The sequence below is a fragment of the Pseudorca crassidens genome, chromosome 1, assembly GCF_039906515.1.
Source record: "Pseudorca crassidens isolate mPseCra1 chromosome 1, mPseCra1.hap1, whole genome shotgun sequence".
Taxonomy (NCBI): domain Eukaryota; kingdom Metazoa; phylum Chordata; class Mammalia; order Artiodactyla; family Delphinidae; genus Pseudorca; species Pseudorca crassidens.
Window position 1 is genome coordinate 43,042,028 of NC_090296.1, and position 18,377 is coordinate 43,060,404.

General features: G+C 40.9%; 1 non-coding gene across 1 annotated transcript; it reads left to right on the plus strand.

Moving 5' to 3' along the window:
- Positions 1–5,208: 5,208 nt before the first annotated feature.
- LOC137208154 (U6 spliceosomal RNA) lies at positions 5,209–5,315 on the plus strand. The gene has a single exon (XR_010935497.1). It is a non-coding gene; the product is annotated as a U6 spliceosomal RNA (small nuclear RNA).
- The last annotated feature ends 13,062 nt before the right edge of the window (positions 5,316–18,377 follow it).

An 18,377-nucleotide genomic window follows, 5' to 3' on the forward strand; every position in this document is an offset into this window, starting at 1 on the left:
AGTTTATAAAGAATGACAACACGTGGTAAAATGTTTATGCTATATCAAGTGAAAAAGAGCACACATTTACTTATAATACCAATTCTTATATATATGCACATTTGCAGAGGAAAAAAAACTCAAGAAAATAATGACTGTTAACCTCATATTGGTATATTACTGGATGGTGATATAATGAGTTTTAAATTCTTTTTCTTATGTTTTTCTATATTTTCCAGTTTTCTATAAAATTCCTTTTATGACAGAAAAGCAAAACCAAAAAGTCACCTTTAAGAGCGGTATACTTCTTGTTATAAATCAAATTCTTACTCAGCAACAGTACGAAAAACCAAATTGATCATTTTGTATTATCTAGGTTTTCTGAGGAAGAACAATGGTGCCTGGTGAACTAGTGCTATAACAGCTTGCTTAGTAATGCTCCTCTTTCCCCAAGTGCTTTTAAAATTTGTTCAAAATACCCACTTTGCTTATTTGGGTATGGGGAAGAATAAGGATGGCAAGGCAACAATCATTTTTCATGCTACTGCAAACGTCTTTCATTCCAAATCCCCTCAACAGTTCCATTCCTCCAGTGATTCCAGCAATGCGCCCTCCCTCAGCCAGGGCACTGAGGCATAGAGACCCTGGTCGACAGGCCAAGCCATCTGCGTTGAGTCTCAGTGCAGGGCAGACAAGAACATAAACTCGACTTAGTTTTCTGCCACTGAATGCAAGGGACCTATATGGCTGCCTGAGTATAGAAAACACTAGCTGGCCTTCTCTACCTAACTTCCCAGAACCTCCAACCAGAGAAAAATGAATATACTGACATTGTCATCTTGGAGAATGCCATGTAGAGTTCAGATGGTGGGAACAATTTAGTCACAAAGCCTGTACTAAAATTTCTGTGGAGAAGAATTGGCTATCTCACCAAGGCCCACCTCTGGACCCCATTATGATGAATTCAGCAGGCTTTTCTTAATAGGTTTCTGCTTGGTTGGTTGGTTGGTTGGTTGGTTTTATTCAGTGGGGGGTCATGCTGTCACTTTGTGGCTATCGCTGTTCAGTTTTAAAACATAAAGTACTTTCTTTATCCACACAGAAGACCAGTTGGCCTACAAGGCCATGCCCTAGAGTGGTGCTGTCCAATATGCAAGCCACTACCCACATGGCACTATGGAGCATTTGAAATGTAGCTAGACCAAACTGAGATGTGCTGTAAGTGTAAAATTCACATCGAATTTTGAAGACCTAGTACAAAAGAAAAAATAATATAAAATAGCTCGTTAATCATTTTAATAGTGATTGCATGCTGAAATGACAATATTTTGGATATATTGGGTTAAATAAAATGCATTGTTAAAATTAATTTTACCTGTTTCTTTTTACTTTTTTAGTGTGGCTGCTAGAAAATTTTAAATTACATATGCCATGAACATTTTATTTCTGTTGGAGAGTGCTGGTTTAAAAAAGGAAGATGTGGCACATATATACAATGGAAAATTACTCAGCCATTAAAAAGAATGAAATAATGCCATTTGCAGCAATGGACCTAGAGATTGTCATACTGAATGAAGTAACTCAGACAGAGAAAGAGAAATATCATATGGTATCCCTTATAAGTGGAATCTAAAAAGAAATGATACAAATGAACTTACTTACAAAACAGAAACATACAGACTTAGAGAAGGAACTTATGGTTACCGGGGGGAGGGTGGGGGGAAGGAATAGTGAGGGGATTTGGGATTGACATATACACACTGCTATATTTAAAATGGATAACCAGTAAGGACCTACTGTATAGCACAGGGAACTCTGCTCAATATTATGTAACAACCTAAATGGGAAAAGAATTTGCAAAAGAATGGATGTATATGTATAACTGAATTACTTTGCTGTACACCTGAAAGTATCACAACATTGTTCATCAACTATACTCCAATATAAAATAAAAAGTTAAAAAATAATAAATTTTAGGGGGCTTCCCTGGTGGCACAGTGGTTGGGAATCTGCCTGCTAATGCAGGGGACACGGGTTCAAGCCCTGGTCTGGGAGGATCCCACATGCCACGGAGCAACTAGGCCCGTGAGCCACAACTACTGAGCCTGCGCGTCTGGAGCCTGTGCTCCGCAACAGAAGAGGCTGCGATAGTGAGAGGCCCGCGCACCACGATGAAAAGTGGCCCCCGCTTGCCACAACTAGAGAAAGCCCTCGCACAGAAACGAAGACCCAACACAGCAAAAATAAATAAATAAATAAAACTCCTACCCCCAACATCTAAAAATAATAATAATAAAAATTTTAAAAATGATTAGTGTTCATTAAATAAGTACCTGTGAATACCCACTCTGGAGCATCTTACATAGAAATGTCCATGTGAGAAAGAGGTTTATCCTAAATGGAGTGCTGTATGTCAGCACGTCTGCCCTTATGTTTTTCAGTCTGGGGTTCCTATGTGACCCCACTTTTCATCTTCTCTGTCCACGAAGATTTAATACATACAGCATGTCTCCGCCTCCAGTTGTCCCCAGGGCTGCCCATTGTTATCCCTGTTCTGCTGCTCTTGCAGGCTCCCTGCTCATGTCTGTTGGAGCAGTCAATCCAGGAAACAAAGTGCCACGAGAGGGACTGTAGGAAAACATTTCTGAGTACTCTAGTGAAGGGGCAAATGCTCTTGGTCCTCCAAAGTATGCTTCTCCCAGCTGGTACCCTGGTGACTTTTCAAAGATTTTTGAGGGAAGAAAAATTGTTAGCCAAAAGACACAAATAGCAAACTTGCTGGTTCTGAGACAAAGAGGCTGCATAGACCCCCTAGAGAATAGAGCCCCTGATCCCACCTGGATGGGTAAAGCCCATGGTTAGGCCACTAAGCCTTCCCCTCTGGCTAAATGGCTAATTATTTCTGATAACAGTGGTCTCTACTAATGCCTCACCTGCCCTACAGCAGAGCAGATCTATCAAGTGAGGAGGGTAGTAATTACTGGTGATACTTGCAAACACTCATTAATTAAGCTCCCGGGTCCTTAGGAGACAGATATGAGATACAAGGGGATCAACACACAACAATGCCGAAAGGAAGCTATAGCCATTTGAAAAGCAAAGTATGGTGACTGTTAATTTATAAAAGTAAAGTCAAAGAGTGTTGTGTTAAAAGTAAGACTCTAATACTTTACAGTTACACGTCTTCTGAAGTCTAAGAATTGTTTCTTGCCTTTTTTTCTCTCCTGTTAGCTATTATGACTACAGCTGAGAACTCTGTCTCCAAGAACGTGCTAATACATTTTCTGCCTCTGAATCTCCTTCCAGGCATCAATTTCTTATAGACGAGGGCTGTGTCATCTGCTATATTCCCTATAGTTCCTTGCATAATGGCAGGTACAGGGAATGTACATAATACATACAGATAGTTTGGTTACTTTTGTCTTCTGCTATACTGGTGACCTTCTCTTCATAGATGAATATCTTCAATATTTCACTAGGCCAAAGTTTCTTGAGCCAAACAGATCATCAGGTATGGTTAATATAATGAAATTTAAAGGCCTCCTGTAAACACTTCATGAATATTATATGTGCTACGATAAACAGTGAGACTTCTTGTTCTCAGGAAAGACTTCTGATGCTATTGAGGTTTCACTATAGAATTTATTCTATATTCTATAGGCTAAGGAAATATTACAGGGGAGAATGCAGACAATGTGAATTCAACTGTGAAATCACCTGGTTGACTACTCCAAGACTCTCAGAAACACTCTTTTTTCCTTTATGAAAGAAAATTTATAGAGTCATGATAGACAGAATGGTGGAGTGTTTCCTTTTTAAGACACAACTGGGGTTTAATTTTGAAGAGAAAAAAACAGATTTCAAAAGACAGACCCTGTTGGAAAATCACCAATTGGCCAGAGATAAAAATGTCTGTAACGGTTTAATTTTTCTCACTCCAGCTGGGAATTTTGTTGTTTTTTCTTTTTATATTTTCTGAATGTACTCAATACTTCTCCTAAAATAAAATCCCAAATTCTACTCCTGGATAATCTGAAAAAGAGACTCCTTTGATCTTCACAGTTGTTTTGACTTTTAAGAAAAAAAGACAAGAAAATTTCAAAATAGTAAATCCCATATATATATAGTAAATTCCTTCTTAAACAGTATTCCAAGAATCAGCAGCTAATTTTTTAAAAAATCTCACAAGAGAAAATTTGTTAGGAATAAAATTTTAAATATAGACATATAAACTCTGTATCATATAAAAACTTTTTTTCATAGGGGCATCTTAAGAGGATTTACTCTCAATATGAGTGTGGAGTCCACTAAATCACTGCATACAAGATTCATGCCATCATTTTTTTTTGCCTTAACTAACAAATAATCAAAAAGCACTTTATTTGTTGAAGTTTTAAAAATATATTTATCTTTTGAAATGAAAGCCCACACAGGCATGCACACACAAAAATACACAGTTCTGTACATTATCAAAAGAACAGTGGCATACTTATTGCCATGGTCTAATGTTTAATGACTTACATCCCATCTGCATCTTCAAATCCACATGCATTACAAAAATTCCAAGAAACCTCATCATAAAGATTCTATTACTGCATGGTTCCCACTATAAAACAGAACAGCACTTTGTAGTATTATAGCAGTTTTCACGCAAGAATAGAAATACTCTTATGATTCCTTTGTTTTCTTCCAGATACCCATAGAGGAAGGTCAATGATATATTCATCTTATTGAAACTCTTGTCCAGGAAAACATAAAACCAACAGAAAAGAGTGCTACAGCGAGCAAATTGAGGTGGGGCACTATTTTCTCAAGTTATTAAAACTTTTCCAAATTTTTTGATTGATTGAAAATGTAAAGTTCTAATTCCATCTTAACATTATTATCAGTGAATTATTTCTTATCCCCACCATTCTACTTTCAGCCAAAAGACAGTCCTCACCCCAACTATTCTACCTGACCCTACATGGTCATTGAAAATATAAAATATAGAAACCTGGATGCTTCTCTTGTAGGACTGGGAGTATCCTCAGCTTACCCAAAGCTTGAGTGTCTTGGGGCAACTTGAAAGGCATCAGACAGCTTAAATGCCTGGGCCACAAAAGGGTCCCCAAAATGAGAGTAAGGACAAGATGTTACTCCAACCAAATACCCTGATAAGTGTTTGTCCTTAACATATGGAGCATTTTTGAAAAGAAAACAAGAGGAGAGAAGAGAAGAGGAGAGGGAGTGCTCTCTTCGGCAGCACATATACTAAAATTGGAACAATACAGAGAAGATTAGCATGGCCCCTGTGCAAGGACGACACGCAAATTCGTGAAGTGTTCCATATTTTTGAGGTATCACCTCACACCAGTTAGAATGGGCATCATCAGAAAATCTACAAACAGCAAATGCTGGAGAAGGTGTGGAGAAAAGGGAACACTCTTGCACTGTTTGTGGGAAATGTAAATTGATACAGCCACTATGGAGAACAGTATGGAGGTTCCTTAAAAAAGTAAAAATTACCACATGATCCAGCACTCCCACTACTGGGCATATACCCAGAGAAAACCATAATTCAAAAAGACACATGCACCCCAATGTTCATTGCAGCACTATTTACAATAGCCAGGTCATGGAAGCAACCTAAATGCCCATCGACAGATGAATGGATAAAGAAGTTGTATACATATATACATATGTATATGTATATACATATGTGTATGTGTACATATATGTATACATATGTATATGTATATACATATGTATACACATATGTATACATATATACAACGGAATATTACTTGGCCATAAAAAGGAACGAAATTGGGTCATTTGTAGAGACGTGGATGGATCTAGAGACAGTCATACAGAGCAAAGTAAGTCAAAAAGAGAAAAACAAATATCGTATATTAACGCATGTATGTGGAACCTACAAAAATGGTACAGATGAACCGGTTTGCAGGACAGAAATTGAGACACAGATGTAGAGAACAAATGTATGGACACCAAGGGGGGAAAGCCGCAGGGGGGTAGTGGGGGTGGTGTGATGAATTGGGCGATTGGGATTGACATGTATACACTGCTGTGGATAAAATGGATGACTAATAAGAACCTGCTGTATAAAAAAATAAATAAAATTAAAGAGGAAAAAAAAAAAGAGGAGAGGAAAGTGGAGGGGAACCAAGAGAAAAGAAGGGAAGAGAGGAGAGGAGAGAATAGGAGAGATAAAGTTATAAAGTGAACCCCTGTCCCGATATGGACACATTTTTAGCAGCCATCCAGCAGAAGGGACATATTTTGGTCATTGCTAATCCTTAAAAATATCAGGCTCAGCTCCTCTGTGACTTAGAGCAAAGTGTGTATGCCTAGAAACTAATCCTTTTCCACTTTAACTTCTTTTGTGAGCTTACCAAGCAATTATTCCGTAATTTACCCAGCAAAATAATTCTATAGCCCACCAAGAAGAGACTAAGAAGGAAACAAATAATGTGTGTGTGTAAAGAAACTACATGTAAAATATACATCCTATCCTTTTTTAATTTTCTGGGTAAAATTTATGAACAGCTGGTATCTCTGAGGATAAACCATTTTGTGTTTGTAATATAAATATTCATTGATCTGGATGGGTATTTTCGGTGACCATATTAATAAAATACAAAATTTTTAAATCTTTGAGTTACATTTTTTTTCCAGAAAACAAACCCATATATCTCTACATCATTCTTACTGCCATTTCTTCTACCTGCTACAAAATGGTCAGGAAAGGGCACCCAGCCCAGTCTCAAGAAGGATGTTAAAAATGAGGGGGGGCGGGGTGAAATACAGTGTAGGATCTCAAGGTCTGAGGCCAGGGATTCACTGGGCATTAGGACAAAGCATTGTATTTCCAATGGCCTCGATTTCTTCCTCTCAAGATGATAACTAAAACCCATATATGCTTTATTTCATTTGAAGCAAGAATAAACTTAATAAATTGTGGGAGAATATTTGGGGGGGTGTGGGACACAGATAGAATAAGAGAGACAAAAACAGCAATGTATACCACAAACATGCTTTCAGGAGGAAGCTGGTGGTCTGCCAGCCACATTTTGAGAAACATTGTCAACAGTGACTATTTTTTTCAGTTCATTCAACCTCTTTACACTTATTTTTATCATTGCTTCCTTAAAAAAAAGTTTTGTCAGTAAAGGTGCTCCACACGTGAGAAAATCAAGAAAATGTTCCCAAATCCCTTCTGAAAACTTTAAATAAACATTCCTGATGTTCTCTATGTGGTTACCTCACCCTTGCATTCAACAGAGAAAAGCATCAATAATGCTTCAAGCATTTGCTGGGCAATGGGGTCTTAGAGGTGAAAAGGCAGACTTCCAGGGCCCTATGGTCTAATGGGAAGTGATAAATAAGTAAAAAAGTAGTTTAAACACAATGGGGTAAATATAATGCATGTAACTGGAGTCACATTCAACTTTCATATAGTAACTGCTTAGCAGAGCCAAAGACAAAGTTGAGCCAGGGCTCCATCTATTTTGAGATGGTAGAAAATCAAGAAGATATTGCTGTCCTTTCCGAGACCATAATTCCTCTTCCTAGTGGAAACCATGAAAATATAAGCCACTCACACCCTGATTTCTCAGTTCAGGAATTTTAATCCAAAAGCCATAAAATGAGGCAATTGCTATGCGGCCAAGTAAAAGCCTAAAAGAATATCTGAGTGTCTTCTGCCCTAGATCTCAGGAGCATGGTGATCCTTTGTGCAGTTAACTTTTCTCATGTAACAGGTCTTTACCATACCTGCTCTTGGATCTGGTACCTACCAAGATACCTGGGTTCTGTAAGGTAACCCAAGGATAAGTAGAAGAATAAACCCTTTTAATGGAATAACAAGGGGAATTGTTAGCAGAAACCTAACATTAGCAATCCAATTACTTAAATTTTCTATCCTAAGATTATCTTCAAAGAGAATGTTTCCCAGCCCTCCTCTTCATTTAGGACCCAAAGCCCCCACTTCATTCCTGCTCCCACCCCCAGGAAAGCAAAGAATGTCAGACAACACTCCCCTGAAGCTAGACACAAAACTAGACAGAAAAGGTGGGAGGAAAGGAAGAATAAAGAAGCAGAGCACTAAGGAGCTGTAAGGCAAGGAAAGAGGCAGAGAGACTATCCGGGAGAGGGGACAAAAGAGAGTCTTAGTTACCCATATGGTTGACCACATGACATGTCCCAAGCACTTAAGACTAAGGATAAGTTGAATTTTCTAATTCCCACCACCCTGAAAATTTGGAAGTAAGTAGAATATATCACTTGGATCTGAAATAGTCCATTTGAAATGTTTCTAGATTCCACGTGTGTGTTTGACTAACGGTGGACTCTTTGTTATTAACTATAGTACCTCTTTCTTCCAGAATAAGGAACATCAACTCCAGTGATATCTAATAGTCTTTGGCCAGTTCCTTAATCCAAGGGAATTTTGAAATAACATACTATCAAACTATCAAACAGAGCTCCTGGGGACATCTGGAGCAAATCCAGTGTTGGACAAGGGCCATCAGGGCCCTGGTGAGCATCACCATGGATCACTAGGCTGTCATTCTTAAACTGACCTATTAAGTTAGCCCTTGGTCTCTAGGTTGCCACCTTAGGAAATTATATTGCTTTGGTTTCACCTAAATTCTAAATAGTCAAGGACTCCCCTTGTGAAAGTTGTGAAAATGCCTATGCTCATGATCAATTTCCATGGGAACCATGATTAAGGCAGGTCAAGTCTAGGTTCATCTGACTCCTGACTCCATATTCTTTGAAAATATAAACAGGAGGGCAATATCTTCCCTGGTCCTCACTACTCTGAGTGGCGGGGGTGGAAACCTCCATTCTTCTTCCTTTCTCAATCCTTCCTTTTCTTTGTATCTGAATAGAGGTAAAGACCCAGAGGTAATTCCATCTTCCCGCATTTAGTATGGAAACCACCTCTATCCTTGCCCTACGTCCTTCTACTTTTGCCTTCTCCAGTTTTTATCCATTCTTCCTCCAGGCATACAATGCTATGCCAGATATGTAATATGCTCAGTCAATAACATTGAAGGAAGACCTTGGTAGCTGATTTCCATGCCTCCCTTAGACAGGAAAGCCCTAGATTCTCCACCTTCACCCAGGCAGTAGGTTTTAGTCAAATCTCCACAGTAGGACAAGGGCAAAATATGAGGATATGTAAGATGCTATGAAATAGAGATAAATAACTGAGGTATCAGTTGGGATTATTTGTGTTACAGGTGACAGAAAACCCAAACTCAACTGGCTTAAGCAAAAGAGAAAAAAAGGGGTATTTTATGGGGTCACAGAACTGAGGGGTTAATATTGGATCTTGCCTGCTGAGGGGCTTGGTTCAGTCACAAACAATGTCTCTCTGGGCTCTTCCTTCCAGCTTTTCTTCCTCTAGATAAGCTCCAATTTTGACTCCATGGGATGCTTTCTAGCCACTGCAGGTTCATAGCTTCACAACCTCTAGTTCAATAACAAGAAACTCTGCTTCCCCAACAGCTCAAACAGCAGGACCAGAATTGAATTTCATTTGACTTTGATTGGCCCACTTTTGATCACATGATCATGCCTGAAAATGGCTGTGGCCAAGGGGATGGACTACACAGATTGATTCAGCCTCAGTCCCATGCTCCACTCCCTGAGGCCCAGGGATGACATCAGTCTCACTTGAAGCACATGGACTGAAATGGAAAAGGGGTGCCATCAAAGTAAAACTGTGCCCCCAAAAAGGGTGTGCAGGTGCTGAACAGCAAAGTAAATGAGCATTCATTATGCTTCTCTACCTCTGCAGGGATGCTCAAGAAATGCTTCACAGAGGAGACTGGAAGAGACTTTGGAACCAAATTATGAAGGATAAGTAGGACTTTGGTAGGCCAGAGAAGGCTGGGATGAGTGTGGACAGGTTATCCAAAGCTAGGAGAACACCATGCACTAATGCAGTGGACAGAGAAAAAGGTCATGATTTTTTTCCAGGGAATTCTAGTTAGCTTCATACAAATGTGCCTGTGGCAGCAGGGGGATAACTGAAGCAATTAAGCAGGCTAATCACATTGGGCTTTATATACCATACACAGGAATTTACATTTTTTTATCCTTTACAAAGAGATGGGGAGCATTGAGACAGATACCTTAAGCAAGCATTTGCTTTCTTGAGCTGGATGGAAGGTGTGTTGGATGGGTGAGACAAGGGCTGTGAAAGTGGGGCGGAATCTCAGTCAGAAACATCTCATATACAGTAAGTCCCCTCCACACAAACCTTCAAGTTGCGAACTTTCAAAGATGCGAACGTGCGTTCGCATGTCCAATCATTTAAGTTAGTTCACATGTCTGGCGTACATTGTCACGTGCGTGCATCCTCTACAAGTGGTTGTGCTTTTGTGTACTTTACTGTACAGTACTGTATAGAGTACGATAGTACAGAATCTTTGTTTCAAGCCCAGGATGTCCGAAAGCAAGCATAAAAGCAGTGGTGATGTGGCTGGTACTGCTAAGAAGCGCCAAGTGATAACGATGGAAACAAAAGTGAAAATAATTGAGAGAGCGGAGCGAGGCCATTACCGGTAATGAGATTTGGAGGAAACTTTGCCCGCAGTTTGTTCATGATTTTTGTGGATTTGAAAAGGTGGATGAGGAGTCCAAAGAGGTCTTTAGCAACTTAGTGACACTCAGCTAGAAGCTGGAGCTAGATCTGCAAGAGGACGACTTCATTGGACTCCTTGCTGTGCAACACGAGGACCTTACTAATGAAGACCTGATGGAATTGGAGGCCCAAAGAAAGAACGAAAAGGGACAAGAGGAAGAAAAAGTAACTGAAGAACTGAAGAGATTCACGACACAGGAAATGGCCAGGGGATTTTCTTTATTTGAGGAGGCACTGTTAGTTTTTGAGGCAAAAGACCTGAACATAGAACGGTACACGAAAGTTGCAGCAGCCATTCAGAATGCAATCCAGTGCTACCATGTCATCTATGATGAGAAAAAAGGAGCTACCACCCAGACACCACTGGATCGTTTTTTCAAGAGGGTAGCTAGAATTGAATCCAGCCAGGAACCAGAACCTGTGCCATAACGTCAGGCGCGAGTGAAATTGCAGCTTGCTCTCCGTCTCCTATTGCTGATGATCCTTCAGCTCTACCGTCTCCCACCTCCTCTCCCTCCTCCAGTCAGTAACTCTTCTTGCCTCTTCACTCGATGCCAGCCCCTGTATGCCAGCTGTTGTACCGTACTACTGTACTTTTCAAGGTACTGTACTGTAAGACTAAAAATGTTTTCTTTATTTTTCGTGTTTGTTTTTAATGCATTATTTGTGTGAAAAGTATTATAAACATATTACAGTACAGTACTATACAGCTGATTATGTTAGTTGGACACCCAGGCTAACTTTGTTGGACTTACGAACAAATTGGACTTACAAACTCGTTTGTATGTTGGGGACTCACTGTAAACTGAACCAAGGTTATTGGTTATGGAGTTTAAGATGGGGGCGGGGGGCGCTAATTAAAAAAAGAAGGAAATCCTGCCATTTGCAACAACATGGATGGACCTTGACGGTATTATGCTGAGATAAGTCAGACAGAGAAAGACAAATACTGTATGAGTTCACTTGTGTGGAATCTAAGAAAACAAGCTCATAGAAACAGAACTGATTGGTCATTGCCAGAGGTGGGGAGTGGGGAGGGGGTTGGGTGAAATGGTGAAGGTGGTCAAAAGGTACCAACTTCCAGGTATAAGATAAACAAGTCCTAGGGATGTAATGTGCAGCATGGTGACTATAGTTGACAATACTATACTGGATATTCGAAAGTTGCTGAGAGAGTAGATTTTCAAAGTTCCTCACAAGAAGAAAGAAATGTGCAACTACGTGTGGTGATGGATGTTAACTGAACTTATTGTGGTGATCATTTCACAATAGATGCATGTATCAAATCATTGTGTTGTCCACCTTAAACTAATACAGTGTTACATGTCAATTATACCTCCATAAAACTTGAAAAAAAAAAAAAAAGGTGAGACTAGACTCAATAAATATCTAAGTGGTGGAAATGAAGGGCCTGATGGCCGGCTGGACGTGGGACATGCAGGAGAAAGAGAGTTCCTGCTCAGTTTTCTGGCTTGGAGGACCGCATAAAATGGAATACAGATTCACTAAGACACTGAATTCATGAAGACTGGCCATTACGTTACCATTAAGTCTTCGATCTGACTTTTCAATTCAGCTTTTTCATAAAAATACGTATCAGTGATTATAGTTGCCTTTCAATATTTATAGGGAGTTTTACGTGACTAACCATTTCATTCACAAATATGTCCCGCAGCTCTCCCCAACCCACATCGCATCTGTTCTACGGGGGTTATTTATAATGCAGCTGGTTTAGTAGTTGGGATCATCATGCTAGTCTATCACAACACAAAACAACTCCTCTCCACCATCTCCGCTCCGTTTGATCTCCAGCTCAGTAAAGTGGCATACTGAGGAAAAGTCCTGAATTCTAGTCCATAAATAACATAGCTAAGGTCATTCTTGAAGCAATGAAATTCTCATGGTGACATTTTACCTCTGAAAAGTGAACTTTTAGTGGTGACAGAGTCCATCTGAAACAACCCTGGTATTTATTTATGTGTTTTTATGTTTGTGAAAGTATCCCTGCAGGATATCCTCTTTAAGCTTCGCAGCTGTTGATAATGGGTCCCTGCCCAAGTGTGGATTTATTTTACAAACACATTTATCATCTATCAAACATATTGGCTGGCAAAGGTTTTGTATATTCCGTGGCTTGTGACATTCTTACTCCTGACTATTCTGAAACCGCTGAAACACTCTCCTATTGTTCTGGCTCACCCTTCAAGAAGGAACTGAAAGGCTGACTTTGTCTGGGGGGTGATAGGATTAAAGTGCATGTATGCTGAATCCACAGTGTGTAGGGAGCATGAAGCTGTTTTCTAGATGAATCAGCTGATTCTTTGTGCTTTACAAGCCAGTGGAGGCATGAGTTAATGAAAATGTAAGAAAATAGCTCATCTAACCAACACAAAAGAAAGGAAAACAACGGAGAAAAATGAGACTACATGACAGACGTATCATCTTCCGGGGCAAGAAATTAGCTCGCTCACTCCAGAACCTAAACTAGGAGCTGTGTTTCCAAGGAGATGGGCAGACTCATGCTAGAGTTCTAAGTCAAGGAGGAAGCTGGCCAGAGCATTACAAGAGTCCCTGTATTTAAGTCTGCCCATAAGGAGAGGCCAGGGAATGGGACTCGGGATGTCAGAATGTTCCCGGCAGCATCTTTCTGGACCAAAAGCCCGGCTGAAACTGGATCTAGTTCCAAATTGGACAGAACTTACTCTGGCTCAGAATATCATGGCCTGAGCCAGATCAGAACCAACCCGAACCGTAAGTGCGTAGGAAAGGCTGCTAGACTCATACTGCTGGCGTTCGTTCCTTAGCTAACCACTCACTCCAGCTGGACAGGAAACCGTGGGTTGGAACTTTGCTGTTACTTTTGACTTTTTTCCCTTCTGGAAGCATGAGAAGCTCTCCATTTCTTCCAAAACAGAAGAAGATCCATGCTCCCTACTTAATTTCTTCTGGGTTTCACTGATCTCTTCTTTCTCCTGTTTCATGATACTTGCCTATCACTCCTTCACTTATTTTCCCATCTCCTTTGTTGTGTTCCTTTTCTGTTCTTTTTGTCTTTTTCAAGTTCTACATTTTCTCCCTTCTCTATCCAATTCACTCCTTTCAGGACTTTCTTTCATTTGAGGTATTAACATTTTTACTCCTAGAAAGTTAAGTCAACCTGAAAAGTTACAACATTCAGACAGAATTGGTAAGCAAAATTGAGAAATCCATCAGATAGAACAGATAGAACTCCTTAAAATCTAATTCAGATATTATCAAGAAATTGTATTGGCATAAATTACACAGTTTCACAAAACTACAACCAGATTTTCTCTTTCACGTTCGTATTTCTTCAATACTTTCATCAGCAAAGTATGCCAAGTCAACAGCTCTATATTCCAAAAGCAGAAGGTGTTCATGCACTGGCAGGGTCCCACTAACCCATCCCTCTGTTATTTGAGGCATATCACCAAGCCTCTTAACAACCTTCTGCCAAGCCTGAAAATCCCACCTTAGTATCAATAATTGATAAGATAACAAAGTAGGGAAGTGTCTCCGGAGCTTAGTGGGAACACTGTTTCCTCCAAACTGTGTGTAACTATTATCTAACCAAATTAGATAGTTGATGTTTGGGGCCCAGAAAAGATGAGTTACAAGATAGGTATCTTTCAAATGCTGGAGGAAGGGGGTTGGGGGAGGGGGAGGGGGGTATCAGACAGGACTCTTCTGGTTGCAGGTGACAGAAATCCAATTTGAACTAGCAGAATTGAAAGGGGGATTCATTAGACCATGAAATCCAAGGAAAAGTTTAAGGACCAAACTGAGAGAAAGGCAAGGATCCAGCTTTGCTTAGGAGCACTTGCAACCAGAAAGCACTTACTTCCTGGTTCCATCTCTCATTTCTGCTTCTCTCTACATAGCAGCACCATTTCTCACTGCACATTGGTCTCCTCTGCATGGCAAGAAATAAGACCTCAAGAGCTCTCCTGAGCTTTACCACCCACCACTGGAACCTCCAGAGAGGGACCGACTTTCTTCTTCATTCAAGTTTTTTAAAATTACAGGGAAGGATTCTGATTGGCCCAGACTCAGTCAATGCCAACTCTGGGCTAATCAGCTATGGCCATGAAGCCCACAGTATACATTCATAAAAGATGACAGCCTTCACTGGAACCCCATGGTGAGTAAGGGGAGGAGACGTTCTCAAAAAATTCAAGGGAGGAGGGTAATTCTCAGACATAAAAAATGTGTTAGACAAACAGAAAAAGGACTGCCCACTACGCACACACCCCAAGTGACAGGGAGAGCAATAAACAGTGATCAGAGAGACCAGACCAGGAGGGCCTTGGGGGACTGACAATGCATATCAGAGGTGGAAAGGCAGGGAGCAAGATGTGCCTTTGGGGCTTCCCTGGTGGCACAGTGGTTGAGAATCTTCCTGCCAATGCAAGGGACACGGGTTCGAGCCCTGGTCTGGGAAGATCCCACATGCCGCGGAGCAACTAGGCCCGTGAGCCACAACTACTGAGCCTGCGCGTCTGGAGCCTGTGCTCTGCAACAAGAGAGGCCGCGATAGTGAGACACCTGTGCACCGCGATGAAGAGTGGCCCCCACTTGCCGCAACTAGAGTAAGCCCTCACACAGAAATGAAGATCCAACACAGCAAAAATAAATAAATAAATAAATAATTAAGACCACATATTAAAAAATAAGTAAATAAATAAAATCTTTAAAAAAAAAAAAAAAGATGTGCCTTTGTTGCAATTTTATAAAGCACTAGTCCTATCCCCAAAGGTTACTGGATCCAAAACAGTAGACATATAGAGCCCTGGAGCTTCCACATTACAAAGTTTGAATAGTTTAAATAACATCTTCTCTTCTACGTGAAATAATAGAAAATACATATATATTGGTCTCTGACCCCAGTTCTTGGAACAGAGCTCCTGAATCCTTAAAATGTCCTAAATGATAAGAGCCCTAGGAGCATCTTTTGTTCTAATACTTGGTTTTGACCCTGGTTCCTTACACAGAGCTCTTAAAGCCCTTGGAATTTCCTGGGTAATAGGAATGTCTTTTGTTCCAACAAGGTGACTCTCGGTGGGCTCCTGAATGGAAGCTGGTTGCCAGAGAGACCAAACTATGGTTAGAAGCTTGGAACTTTCAGCCCCACCACACCCCACCTCCATTTTCCAGAGAGGGGAAAGGGCTGGAAATTGAGTTAATGACCCATTAATTAAGCCTATGTGATGAAGCTTCCATAAAAATCCCCAAAGTACAGTGTTCAGAGAGGTTCTGGGTTGATGAACACATCCACGTACAGGGAGGGTGGCACAATCCAACTCCACGGGGACAGAAGCTCCTACACTAGGGATCTTTCCAGATCTCGCCCTATGTACCTCTTTATCTATATCCTTTATTATATAATAAACTGATAAACATCAGTAAGTGTTTCCCTGAGTTCTGTGAGATTTTCTAGTTAATGAATGAATCCAAAAAGGAAGTCATAGGAACCTCCCATTTGTGGCCAAGTCACATAGAAATTGCAGGTAACCTAGGAACCTACTACTACTTGCGATTGGTGTCTGAAGTAGGGGGACAGTCTCTTGTGACTGAGCCCTTAACCTGTGGGATCTAACTCCAGTTAGTGTCAGAATTGAACTGAATTGTAGGACACCCAGCTGGTGTCACAGAGAATTGCTTGGGGGGAGAAAAATACACATCTGGTGTCAGAAGTGGAGTGAGCATGTTACTAGTACGGGAATAAAGGAGAAACACACAGAAGTGTTTTTCTATCACACCTAAGAATCTTAAAGGGCTTCCCTGGTGGTGCAGTGGTTGAGAGTCCGCCTGCCGATGCTGGGGACGCAGGTTCGTGCGCCGGTCCGGGAGGATCCCACATGCTGCGGAGCAGCTGGGCCCGTGAGCCATGGTCGCTGAGCCTGCACGTCCGGAGCCTGTGCTCCGCAACGGGAGAGGCCACAGCAGTGAAAGGCCCGTGTACCGCAAAAAATAAAAAAAGAAAGAATCTTAGATACCCTTAGTCAAGCAAGATCACAAAATATTATACCAGGAGACCCAAATTCATGTAGCAGCCCGTTAAGGAGAAGCACCTCCATCTCTAAGATGAAACCAAAATATGGGGGCTATTGGACAAATGCCTTCTTAAAAGTGGGGATAAACCACAGACATGTCAGAAACTTTCAAAACCCTGCTCACCTACTAACCAGCTTGCTTTCAGGGGAATTAAAGCTGAAGTAGTTTCCATGATTCTAGAAAATTGTTTTAGTAGCATAATACCGTGAAAGACTTGGAACTACTGAAAGGATAAAATTGAGAATGTATGTAAAAGAACCTTGAATACATATGAGAATGTTTCGTTATTACTATTTTGTTAAGAAGTACCTGCGCTCCTAAGCTATTATTTTTTCGGAGTACTGTCTACCTGCCTTGCAGGAGTTAAGCTATAGCCGGTATTAAGTTCCCCTCTGTGGCAGAGTGGGGAAGACATTTGTCAGGTTATTTCTATGAGGAATTGTGCTTGAGGTTATCATGCAGTCAAATAAACTTTTTTTCTTATGGAATACATGGAAAGGGGTCCAGAGGACTGGAGGGGCCCTGTTTTTCATTGAACAAAGTGATTTTGTTCTGAGGTTAAGTCCGTATGACCCAAAGTACAGGCTGGTATGCAAAGAGTCATGCATTGATTTAAACAATAATAAATTGTGGTCTAAAATGCAGGGGAAAATCTGTTCCCTCACGGACACTGAAGACCATACAATTTCACCCCTGTGATTTCAAAATAAACCTTGCACTTGTTAAGTTTGGGATTTGTAGCAAATACTAGGAACTTTTAAAACGGATACTTAATCCAGTCCAGTCAGTTTTGATGCTTATGAAACAACTCTTAGAACTCCAAATGGTTAGGTAAATAAGTAGAACATAAATCATTATAAGTAGCCAATAAAATTCAGAACTGAAGGGTCAAATAATAAATTTTTTTTTCTTTGAGGTACGCGGGCCTCTCACTGTTGTGGCCTCTCCCGCTGCTGAGCACAGGCTCCGGACGCGCAGGCTCAGCGGCCATGGCTCACAGGCCCAGCCACTCCGCGGCATGTGGGATCCTCCCGGACCGGGGCACAAACCTGTGTCCCCAGCATCGGCAGGCGGACTCTCAACCACTGCGCCACCAGGGAAGCCCAAATAATAAATTTTTAAATCATAAAATCTGACAAATACAATATGGTGACTTGAGTCGATGTTATCCAGGACTCAGGGAACTTTTAGCAAGAAAATTTAGGAATAGGCTCATCGTTGCAAAACCCAGGGAACCCAAGGAGGCAGGTGTGCTTTTTAGGAGGTAAGAATGAGTCAAGACTGTGTCTGGCACATGGAAGCTATTCAGGAATTATTTATTGAATTAACTAATCGCTATGGAGTGGCTAAGTTGGTAGAACAGGTAAGATCATTACTAACTTCTACCAGTAAGAAGGGGAAATTCAGTACCATTCACTCCTAGTTGGCAAGTTACCAACATGGGCTCTGGGGATGCCAAGCTACGTACACCATGGTCCTTGCTTTCCAGCCCACAGTAGATCAGGGGGCTCTGTCAGTTCACTGTCTTCTCACTGCTATTCTCCCTATACCAGGTGAAGCAGCCTTGGAGATTAGGACCAATGCGACTGCCCAAGTGGGCTCTTCTCACTAAGCCCCACGTGCCCCCAAAGATATCTCCTTGAGGGCTTTCATGATGTCTGATATT